We start from the raw sequence: 12,489 nt of genomic DNA, 5'->3' as shown, positions 1-12,489 counted from the left end.
AGAAAAGCTCCCTCCACAATATCCCAACAAACACTCTCAGGGCAGGTACAGCACGGGTTTAGACACAGAGTAAAGCTCCCTCTACACTGTCCCATCAAACACTCCCAGGGCAGGTACAGCACAGGTTAGATACAGAGTAAAGCTCTCTCTACACTGTCCGATCAAACACAACCAGGGCAGGTACAGCACGGCGTTAGATACAGAGTAAAGCTCCCTCTACACTGTCCCATCAAACACTCCCAGGGCAGTTACACCATGGGTTAGATACAGAGTAAAGCTCCCTCTACACTGTCCCATCAAACATTCCCAGGGCAGCTCCAGCACGGGTTAGATACACAGTAAAGCTCCCTCTACACTGTCCCATCAAACACTCCCAGGGCAGATACAGCACGGGTTAGATACAGAGTAAAGCTCCCTCCACAATGTCCCATCAAACACTCCCAGGGCAGGTGCAGCACAGGTTAGATACAGAGTAAAGCTCTCTCTACACTGTCCGATCAAACACACCCAGGGCAGGTGCAGCACAGGATAGATACAGAGTAAAGCTCTCTCTACACTGTCCGATCAAACACTCCCAGGGCAGGTCCAGCACGGGTAAGATACAGAGTAAAGCTCCCTCTGCACTGTCCCATCAAACACTCCCAGGGCAGGTACAGCAAGGGGTTAGATATAGAGGAAAGCTCCCTCTGCACTGTCCCATCAAACACTCCCAGGGCAGGTACAGCAAGGGGTTAGATATAGAGGAAAGCTCCCTCTACAGTGTTCCATCAAACACTCCCAGGGCAGGTACAGCGCGGGTTCGTTGCAGAGTAAAGCTCCCTCTACACTGTCCCATCAAACACTCCCAGGGCAGGTACAGCACGGGTTAGATACAGAGTAAAGCTCCCTCTACATGTCCCATCAAACACTCCCAGGGCAGGTACAGCACGGGTTAGAGACAGAGTAAACCTCCCTCAACACTGACCAATGTCTCCCAGGGCAGGTACAGCACAGATTATATACAGAGTAAAGCTCCCTCTACAATGTCCCATCAAACACTCCCAGGACACGTACAGCACGGGTCAGATACAGAGTAAAGCTCCCTCTACACTGTCCCATCAAACACTCCCAGGGCAGGGACAGCAAGGGGTTAGATACAGAGTAAAGCTCCCTCTGCACTGTCCCATCAAACACTCCCAGGGCAGGTACAGCGCGGGTTAGTTGCAGAGTAAAGCTCCCTCTACACTGTCCCATCAAACACTCCCAGGGCAGGTACAGCACGGGTTAGATACAGAGTAAAGCTCCCTCTACATGTCCCATCAAACACTCCCAGGGCAGGTACAGCACGGGTTAGAGACAGAGTAAACATCCCTCAACACTGTCCCATCAAACACTCCCAGGGCAGATACAGCACGGGGTTAGACACAGAGTAAAGCTCCCTGCACAATGTCCCAACCAACACTCCCAGGGCAGGTACAACACAGGTTAGATACAGAGTAAAGCTCCCTCTGCACTGACACATCAATGTCTCCCAGGGCAGGTACAGCACGGGGTGAGATACAGAGTAAAGCTCCCTCTACACTGTCCCATCAAACACTCCCAGGGCAGGTACAGCACGGGGTTAGACACAGAGTAAAGTTCCCTCTACACTGTCCCATCAAACACTCCCAGGGCAGGTACAACACAGGTTAGATACAGAGTAAAGCTCCCTCTACACTGTCCCATCAAACACTCCCAGGGCAGGTACAGCACGGGGTTAGACACAGAGTAAAGCTCCCTCTACACTGTCCCATCAAACACTCCCAGGGCAGGTACAGCACAGGTTAGATACAGAGTAAAGCTCTCTCTACACTGTCCGATCAAACACAACCAGGGCAGGTACAGCACGGCGTTAGATACAGAGTAAAGCTCCCTCTACACTGTCCCATCAAACACTCCCAGGGCAGGTACACCATGGGTTAGATACAGAGTAAAGCTCCCTCTACACTGTCCCATCAAACACTCCCAGGGCAGGTGCAGCACAGGTTAGATACAGAGGAAAGCTCTCTCTACACTGTCCGATCAAACACACCCAGGGCAGGTACAGCACGGCGTTAGATACAGAGTAAAGCTCCCTCTACAATGTCCCATCAAACATTCCCAGGGCAGCTCCAGCGCGGGTTAGATACACAGTAAAGCTCCCTCTACACTGTCCCATCAAACACTCCCAGGGCAGATACAGCACGGGTTAGATACAGAGTAAAGCTCCCTCCACAATGTCCCAACCAACACTCCCAGGGCAGGTACAGCACAGGTTAGATACAGAGTAAAGCTCCCTCTACACTGACCCATCAATGTCTCCCAGGGCAGGTACAGCACGGGTTATATACAGAGTAAAGCTCCCTCGACACTGCCCCATGAAAAACTCCCAGGGCAGGTGCAGCACGGGGTTAGATACAGAGTAAAGCTCCATCTACATTGTCCCATCAAACAGTCCCAGGGCAGGTACAGCACGGGTTAGATACAGATTAAAGCTCCGTCTACACTGTCCCATCAAACACTCCCAGGGCGGTACAGCACGTGTTAGATACAGAGGAAAGCTCCCTCTGCATTGTCCTATCAAACACTCCCAGGGCACGTACAGCACGGGCTTAGATACAGAATAAAGCTCCCTCTTCACTGTCCCATCAAACACTCCCAGGGCAGGTACACCATGGGTTAGATACAGAGTAAAGCTCCTTCTACACTGTCCCAACAAACACTCCCAGGGCAGGTACAGCACGGGGTTAGACACAGAGTAAAGCTCCCTCTACACTGTCCCATCAAACACTCCCAGGGCAGGTACAGCACAGGTTAGATACAGAGTAAAACTCTCTCTACACTGTCTGATCAAACACAACCAGGGCAGGTACAGCACGGCGTTAGATACAGAGTAAAGCTCCCTCTACAATGTCCCATCAAACATTCCCAGGGCAGCTCCAGCACGGGTTAGATACACAGTAAAGCTCCCTCTACACTGTCCCATCAAACACTCCCAGGGCAGATACAGCACGGGTTAGATACAGAGTAAAGCTCCCTCCACAATGTCCCAACCAACACTCCCAGGGCAGGTACAGCACAGGTTAGATACAGAGTAAAGCTCCCTCTACACTGACCCATCAATGTCTCCCAGGGCAGGTACAGCACGGGTTATATACAGAGTAAAGCTCCCTCTACACTGTCCCATCAAACACTCCCAGGGCAGGTACAGCACGGGGTTAGATACAGAGTAATGCTCCCTCTACAATGTCCCATCAAACACTCCCAGGGCAGATACAGCACGGGGTTAGAGACAGAGTAAAGCTCCCTCGACACTGCCCCATGAAACACTCCCAGGGCAGGTGCAGCACGGGGTTAGATACAGAGTAAAGCTCCATCTACATTGTCCCATCAAACAGTCCCAGGGCAGGTACAGCACGGGTTAGATACAGATTAAAGCTCCATCTACACTGTCCCATCAAACACTCCCAAGCACGTACAGCACGGGCTTAGATACAGAGTAAAGCTCCCTCTTCACTGTCCCATCAAACACTCCCAGGGCAGGAACACCATGGGTTAGATACAGAGTAAAGCTCCCTCTACACTGTCCCATCAAACACTCCCAGGGCAGGTAGAGTACGGGGTTAGACACAGAGTAAAGCTCCCTCTACACTGTCCCATCAAACACTCCCAGGGCAGGTACAGCACAGGGTTGGTGCAGAGTAATGCTCCCTCTACACTGTCCCATCAAACACTCCCAGGGCAAGTACAGCACAGGTTAGATACAGAGTAAAGCTCCCTCTAAACTGTCCCATCAAACACTCCCAGGGCAGGAACAGTATGGGTCAGATACAGAGTAGAGCTCCCTCCACAATGTCCCATCGTGCACTGCCAGGGCAGGTACAGCACGGGTCAGATACAGAGTAAAGCTCCCTCTACACCGTCCCATCAAACACTCCCAGGGCAGGTACAGCACGGGTTAGTTGCAGAGTAAAGCTCCCTCTACACTGTCCCATCGAACACTCCAAGGGCAGGTACAGCAAGGGGTTAGATACAGAGTAAAGCTCCCTCTGCACTATCCCATCAAACACTCCCAGGGCAGGTACAGCAAGGGGTTAGATCCAGAGTAAAGCTCACTCTGCACTGTCCCATCAAACACTCCCAGGGCAGGTACAGCACGGGTTAGATACAGAGTAAAGCTCCCTCTACACTGTCCCATCAAACACTCCCAGGCAGGTACAGGGGGTTAGATACAGAGTAAAGCTCCCTCTTCACTGTCCCATCAAACGCTCCCAGGGCAGGTACAGGGCGTTTGATACAGAGTAAAGCTCCCTCTACACTGTCCCATCAAACACTCCCAGGGCACGTACAGCACGGGCTTAGATACAGAGTAAAGCTCCCTCTGCAATGTCCCATCAAACACACCCAGGGCAGGTACAGCACGGCGTTAGATACAGAGTAAAGCTCCCTCTAAACTGTCCCATCAAACACTCCCACGGCAGTTACAGCCGCGGGTTAGATTCAGAGTAAAGCTCACTCCACTATGTCTCATCAAACACTCCCAGGGCAGCTACAGCACGCGTTAGATGCAGAGTAAAGCTCCCTCTACACTGTCCCATCAAACACTCCCAGGGCAGGTACAGCAAGGGTTAGATACAGAGAAAAGCTCCCTCTACAGTGTTTTATCAAACATTCCCAGGGCAGGTACAGCATGGGGTTATTTGCAGAGTAAAGCTTCCTCTAAACTGTCCCATCAAACACTCCCAGGGCAGGTACAGTATGGGTTAGATACAAAGTAAAGCTCCCTCCACAATGTCCCATCGTACACTGCCAGAGCAGGTACAGCACGGGTTAGATACAGAGTAAAGCTCCCTCTCGACCGTCCCATCAAACACTCCCAGGGCAGGTACAGCATGGGTTACTTGCAGAGTAAAGCTCCCTCTCCAATGTCCCATCGAACACTCCCAGGGCAGATACAGCACGGGTTAGATACAGAGTAAAGCTCGCTCTACACTGTCCCATCAATCTCTCCCAGGGCAGGTGCAGCACAGGTTAGATACATAGTAAAGCTCCCTCCACTATGTCCCATCAAACACTCCCAGGACAGGTACAGCACGGGTGAGATCGAGAGTAAAGCTCCCTCTATAATGTCCCATCAAACACTCCCAGGGCAGATACAGCTCAGGGTTAGATACAGAGTAAAGCTCCCTCTACACTGTCCCATCAAACACTCCCAGGGCAGGTACAGCCGCGGGTTAGATACAGAGTAATCCTCCCTCTACACTGTCCCATCAAACACTCCCAGGGCAGGTACAGCACAGGTCAGATACAGAGTAAAGCTCCCTCTACAATGTCCCAACCAACACTCGCAGGGCAGGTACAGCACAGGTCAGATACAGAGTAAAGCTCCCTCTACACTGACCCATCAGTGTCTCCCAGGGCAGGTACAGCACGGGTTATATACAGAGTAAAGCTCCCTCTGCACTGTCCCATCAAACACTCCCAGGGCAGGTACAGCACGGGGTTAGATACAGAGTAAAGCTCCCTACACAATGTCCCAACCAACACTCCCAGGGCAGGTACAGCACGGGTTAGATACAGAGTAAAGCTCCCTCTGCACTGTCCCATCAAACACTCCCAGGGCAGGTACAGCAAGGGGTTAGATATAGAGGAAAGCTCCCTCTACAGTGTTCCATCAAACACTCCCAGGGCAGGTACAGCGCGGGTTCGTTGCAGAGTAAAGCTCCCTCTACATGTCCCATCAAACACTCCCAGGGCAGGTACAGCACGGGTTAGAGACAGAGTAAACCTCCCTCAACACTGACCAATGTCTCCCAGGGCAGGTACAGCACAGATTATATACAGAGTAAAGCTCCCTCTAAAATGTCCCATCAAACACTCCCAGGACACGTACAGCACGGGTCAGATACAGAGTAAAGCTCCCTCTACACTGTCCCATCAAACACTCCCAGGGCAGGGACAGCAAGGGGTTAGATACAGAGTAAAGCTCCCTCTGCACTGTCCCATCAAACACTCCCAGGGCAGGTACAGCGCGGGTTAGTTGCAGAGTAAAGCTCCCTCTACACTGTCCCATCAAACACTCCCAGGGCAGGTACAGCACGGGTTAGATACAGAGTAAAGCTCCCTCTACATGTCCCATCAAACACTCCCAGGGCAGGTACAGCACGGGTTAGAGACAGAGTAAACCTCCCTCAACACTGTCCCATCAAACACTCCCAGGGCAGATACAGCACGGGGTTAGACACAGAGTAAAGCTCCCTGCACAATGTCCCAACCAACACTCCCAGGGCAGGTACAACACAGGTTAGATACAGAGTAAAGCTCCCTCTGCACTGACACATCAATGTCTCCCAGGGCAGGTACAGCACGGGGTGAGATACAGAGTAAAGCTCCCTCTACACTGTCCCATCAAACACTCCCAGGGCAGGTACAGCACAGGTTAGATACAGAGTAAAGCTCCCTCTACACTGTCCCATCAAACACTCCCAGGGCAGGTACAGCACGGGGTTAGACACAGAGTAAAGCTCCCTCTACACTGTCCCATCAAACACTCCCAGGGCAGCTACAGCACAGGTTAGATACAGAGTAAAGCTCTCTCTACACTGTCCGATCAAACACTCCCAGGGCAGCTACAGCACAGGTTAGATACAGAGTAAAGCTCTCTCTACACTGTCCGATCAAACACAACCAGGGCAGGTACAGCACGGCGTTAGATACAGAGTAAAGCTCCCTCTACACTGTCCCATCAAACACTCCCAGGGCAGGTACACCATGGGTTAGATACAGAGTAAAGCTCCCTCTACACTGTCCCATCAAACACTCCCAGGGCAGGTAGAATACGGGGTTAGACACAGAGTAAAGCTCCCTCTACACTGTCCCATCAAACACTCCCAGGGCAGGTACAGCCGCGGGTTCGATGCAGAGTAAAGCTCCCTCTACAATGTCCCATCAAACACTCCCAGGGCAGGTGCAGCACAGGTTAGATACAGAGGAAAGCTCTCTCTACACTGTCCGATCAAACACACCCAGGGCAGGTACAGCACGGCGTTAGATACAGAGTAAAGCTCCCTCTACAATGTCCCATCAAACATTCCCAGGGCAGCTCCAGCGCGGGTTAGATACACAGTAAAGCTCCCTCTACAATGTCCCATCAAACACTCCCAGGGCAGGTACAGCACGGGTCAGATACAGAGTAAAGCTCCCTCTGCACTGTCCCATCAAACACTCCCAGGGCAGGGACAGCAAGAGGTGAGATACAGAGTAAAGCTCCCTCTGCACTGTCCCATCAAACACTCCCAGGGCAGGTACAGCGCGGGTTAGTTGCAGAGTAAAGCCCCCTCTACACTGTCCCATTAAACACTCCCAGGGCAGGTACAGCACGGGTTAGATACAGAGGAAAGCTTCCTCTGCACTGTCCCATCAAACACTCCTAGGGCAGATACAGCTCAGGGTTAGATACAGAGTAAAGCTCCCTCTACACTGTCCCATCAAACACTCCCAGGGCAGGTACAGCCGCGGGTTAGATACAGAGTGAAACTCCCTCGACACTGACCCATCTATCTCTCCCAGGGCAGGTACAGCATGGGTTACTTGCAGAGTAAATCTCCCTCTACACTGTCCCATGAAACACTCCCAGGGCAGGTACAGCACTGGGTTAGATACAGAGTAAAGCTCCCTCTCCAATGTCCCATCAAACATTCCCAGGGCTGCTCCAGCACGGGTTAGATATACAGTAAAGCTCCCTCTACACTGTCCCATCAAACACTCCCAGGGCAGATACAGCACGGGGTTAGACACAGAGTAAAGCTCCCTGCACAATGTCCCAACCAACACTCCCAGGGCAGGTGCAACACAGGTTAGATACAGAGTAATGCTCCCTCTGCACTTACACATCAATGTCTCCCAGGGCAGGTACAGCACGGGGTTAGATACAGAGTAAAGCTCCCTCTACACTGTCCCATCAAACACTCCCAGGGCAGGTACAGCACGGGGTTAGATACAGAGTAAAGTTCCCTCTACACTGTCCCATCAAACACTCCCAGGGCAGGTACAGCACAGGTTAGATACAGAGTAAAGCTCCCTCTACACTGTCCCATCAAACACTCCCAGGGCAGGTACAGCACGGGGTTAGACACAGAGTAAAGCTCCCTCTACACTGTCCCATCAAACACTCCCAGGGCAGGTACAGCACAGGTTAGATACAGAGTAAAGCTCTCTCTACACTGTCTGATCAAACACAACCAGGGCAGGTACAGCACGGCGTTAGATACAGAGTAAAGCTCCCTCTACACTGTCCCATCAAACACTCCCAGGGCAGGTACACCATGGGTTAGATACAGAGTAAAGCTCCCTCTACACTGTCCCATCAAACACTCCCAGGGCAGGTAGAATACGGGGTTAGACACAGAGTAAAGCTCCCTCTACACTGTCCCATCAAACACTCCCAGGGCAGGTACAGCCGCTGGTTCGATGCAGAGTAAAGCTCCCTCTACAATGTCCCATCATACACTTCCAGGGCAGGTGCAGCACAGGTTAGATACAGAGTAAAGCTCTCTCTACACTGTCCGATCAAACACACCCAGGGCAGGTACAGCACGGCGTTAGATACAGAGTAAAGCTCCCTCTACAATGTCCCATCATACACTTCCAGGGCAGGTGCAGCACAGGTTAGATACAGAGTAAAGCTCTCTCTACACTGTCCGATCAAACACACCCAGGGCAGATACAGCACGGGTTAGATACAGAGTAAAGCTCCCTCCACAATGTCCCAACCAACACTCCCAGGGCAGGTACAGCACAGGTTAGATACAGAGTAAAGCTCCCTCTACACTGACCCATCAATGTCTCCCAGGGCAGGTACAGCACGGGTTATATACAGAGTAAAGCTCCCTCTACACTGTCCCATCAAACACTCCCAGGGCAGGTACAGCACGGGGTTAGATACAGAGTAATGCTCCCTCTACATTGTCCCATCAAACACTCCCAGGGCAGATACAGCACGGGGTTAGAGACAGAGTAAAGCTCCCTCGACACTGCCCCATGAAACACTCCCAGGGCAGGTGCAGCACGGGGTTAGATACAGAGTAAAGCTCCATCTACATTGTCCCATCAAACAGTCCCAGGGCAGGTACAGCACGGGTTTGATACAGATTAAAGCTCTGTCTACACTGTCCCATTAAACACTCCCAGGGCGGTACAGCACGGGTTAGATACAGAGGAAAGCTCCCTCTGCATTGTCCCATCAAACACTCCCAGGGCACGTACAGCACGGGCTTAGATACAGAGCAAAGCTCCCTCTTCACTGTCCCATCAAACACTCCCAGGGCAGGAACACCATGGGTTAGATACAGAGTAAAGCTCCTTCTACACTGTCCCATCAAACACTCCAAGGGCAGGTACAGCACGGGGTTGGACACAGAATAAAGCTCCCTCTACACTGTCCCATCAAACACTCCCAGGGCACGTACAGCACAGGCTTAGATACAGAGTAAAGCTCCCTCTACACTGTCCCATCAAACACTCCCAGGGCAGGTAGAGTATGGGGTTAGACACAGAGTAAAGCTCCCTCTACACTGTCCCATCAAACACTCCCAGGGCAGGTACAGCCACGGGTTAGATACAGAGTAAAGCTCCCTCTACAATGTCCCATCAAACACTCCCAGGGCAGGTACAGCACAGGGTTAGCTGCAGAGTAATGCTCCCTCTACACTGTCCCATCAAACACTCCCAGGGCAGGTACAGCACAGGTTAGATACAGAGTAAAGCTCCCTCTAAATTGTCCCATCAAACACTCCCAGGGCAGGTACAGTATGGGTTAGATACAGAGTAGAGCTCCCTCCACAATGTCCCATCGTGCACTGCCAGGGCAGGTACAGCACGGGTCAGATACAGAGTAAAGCTCCCTCTACACCGTCCCATCAAACACACCAAGGGCAGGTACAGCACGGGTTAGTTGCAGAGTAAAGCTCCCTCTACACTGTCCCATCGAACACTCCAAAGGCAGGTACAGCAAGGGGTTAGATACAGAGTAAAGCTCCCTCTGCATTGTCCCATCAAACACTCCCAGGGCAGGTACAGCAAGGGGTTAGATACAGAGTAAAGCTCACTCTGCACTGTCCCATCAAACACTCCCAGGGCAGGTACAGCGCGGGTTAGTTGCAGAGTAAAGCTCCCTCTACACTGTCCCATCAAACACTCCCAGTGCAGGTACAGCACGGGTTAGATACAGAGTAAAGCTCCCTCTACACTGTCCCATCAAACACTCCCAGGGCAGGTACAGGGGGTTAGATACAGAGTAAAGCTCCCTCTTCACTGTCCCATCAAACGCTCCCAGGGCAGGTACAGGGCGTTTGATACAGAGTAAAGCTCCCTCTACACTGTCCCATCAAACACTCCCAGGGCACGTACAGCACGGGCTTAGATACAGAGTAAAGCTCCCTCTGCAATGTCCCATCAAACACACCCAGGGCAGGTACAGCACGGCGTTAGATACAGAGTAAAGCTCCCTCTAAACTGTCCCATCAAACACTCCCACGGCAGTTACAGCCGCGGGTTAGATTCAGAGTAAAGCTCACTCCACTATGTCTCATCAAACACTCCCAGGGCAGCTACAGCACGCGTTAGATGCAGAGTAAAGCTCCCTCTACACTGTCCCATCAAACACTCCCAGGGCAGGTACAGCAAGGGTTAGATACAGAGAAAAGCTCCCTCTGCAGTGTTTTATCAAACATTCCCAGGGCAGGTACAGCATGGGGTTATTTGCAGAGTAAAGCTTCCTCTAAACTGTCCCATCAAACACTCCCAGGGCAGGTACAGTATGGGTTAGATACAAAGTAAAGCTCCCTCCACAATGTCCCATCGTACACTGCCAGAGCAGGTACAGCACGGGTTAGATACAGAGTAAAGCTCCCTCTCGACCTTCACATCAAACACTCCCAGGGCAGGTACAGCATGGGTTACTTGCAGAGTAAAGCTCCCTCTCCAATGTCCCATCGAACACTCCCAGGGCAGATACAGCACGGGTTAGATACAGAGTAAAGCTCGCTCTACACTGTCCCATCAATCTCTCCCAGGGCAGGTGCAGCACAGGTTAGATACATAGTAAAGCTCCCTCCACTATGTCCCATCAAACACTCCCAGGACAGGTACAGCACGGGTGAGATCGAGAGTAAAGCTCCCTCTATAATGTCCCATCAAACACTCCCAGGGCAGATACAGCTCAGGGTTAGATACAGAGTAAAGCTCCCTCTACACTGTCCCATCAAACACTCCCAGGGCAGGTACAGCCGCGGGTTAGATACAGAGTAATCCTCCCTCTACACTGTCCCATCAAACACTCCCAGGGCAGGTACAGCACAGGTCAGATACAGAGTAAAGCTCCCTCTACAATGTCCCAACCAACACTCGCAGGGCAGGTACAGCACAGGTCAGATACAGAGTAAAGCTCCCTCTACACTGACCCATCAGTGTCTCCCAGGGCAGGTACAGCACGGGTTATATACAGAGTAAAGCTCCCTCTGCACTGTCCCATCAAACACTCCCAGGGCAGGTACAGCACGGGGTTAGATACAGAGTAAAGCTCCCTACACAATGTCCCAACCAACACTCCCAGGGCAGGTACAGCACGGGTTAGATACAGAGTAAAGCTCCCTCTGCACTGTCCCATCAAACACTCCCAGGGCAGGTACAGCAAGGGGTTAGATATAGAGGAAAGCTCCCTCTACAGTGTTCCATCAAACACTCCCAGGGCAGGTACAGCGCGGGTTCGTTGCAGAGTAAAGCTCCCTCTACACTGTCCCATCAAACACTCCCAGGGCAGGTACAGCACGGGTTAGATACAGAGTAAAGCTCCCTCTACATGTCCCATCAAACACTCCCAGGGCAGGTACAGCACGGGTTAGAGACAGAGTAAACCTCCCTCAACACTGACCAATGTCTCCCAGGGCAGGTACAGCACAGATTATATACAGAGTAAAGCTCCCTCTACAATGTCCCATCAAACACTCCCAGGACACGTACAGCACGGGTCAGATACAGAGTAAAGCTCCCTCTACACTGTCCCATCAAACACTCCCAGGGCAGGGACAGCAAGGGGTTAGATACAGAGTAAAGCTCCCTCTGCACTGTCCCATCAAACACTCCCAGGGCAGGTACAGCGCGGGTTAGTTGCAGAGTAAAGCTCCCTCTACACTGTCCCATCAAACACTCCCAGGGCAGGTACAGCACGGGTTAGATACAGAGTAAAGCTCCCTCTACATGTCCCATCAAACACTCCCAGGGCAGGTACAGCACGGGTTAGAGACAGAGTAAACCTCCCTCAACACTGTCCCATCAAACACTCCCAGGGCAGATACAGCACGGGGTTAGACACAGAGTAAAGCTCCCTGCACAATGTCCCAACCAACACTCCCAGGGCAGGTACAACACAGGTTAGATACAGAGTAAAGCTCCCTCTGCACTGACACATCAATGTCTCCCAGGGCAGGTACAGCA

This window comes from Pristiophorus japonicus, unplaced genomic scaffold, assembly GCF_044704955.1.
Source record: "Pristiophorus japonicus isolate sPriJap1 unplaced genomic scaffold, sPriJap1.hap1 HAP1_SCAFFOLD_119, whole genome shotgun sequence".
In the NCBI taxonomy this organism is placed as follows: Eukaryota; Metazoa; Chordata; class Chondrichthyes; family Pristiophoridae; genus Pristiophorus; species Pristiophorus japonicus.
Note: the sequence above shows the minus strand (reverse complement) of the source record.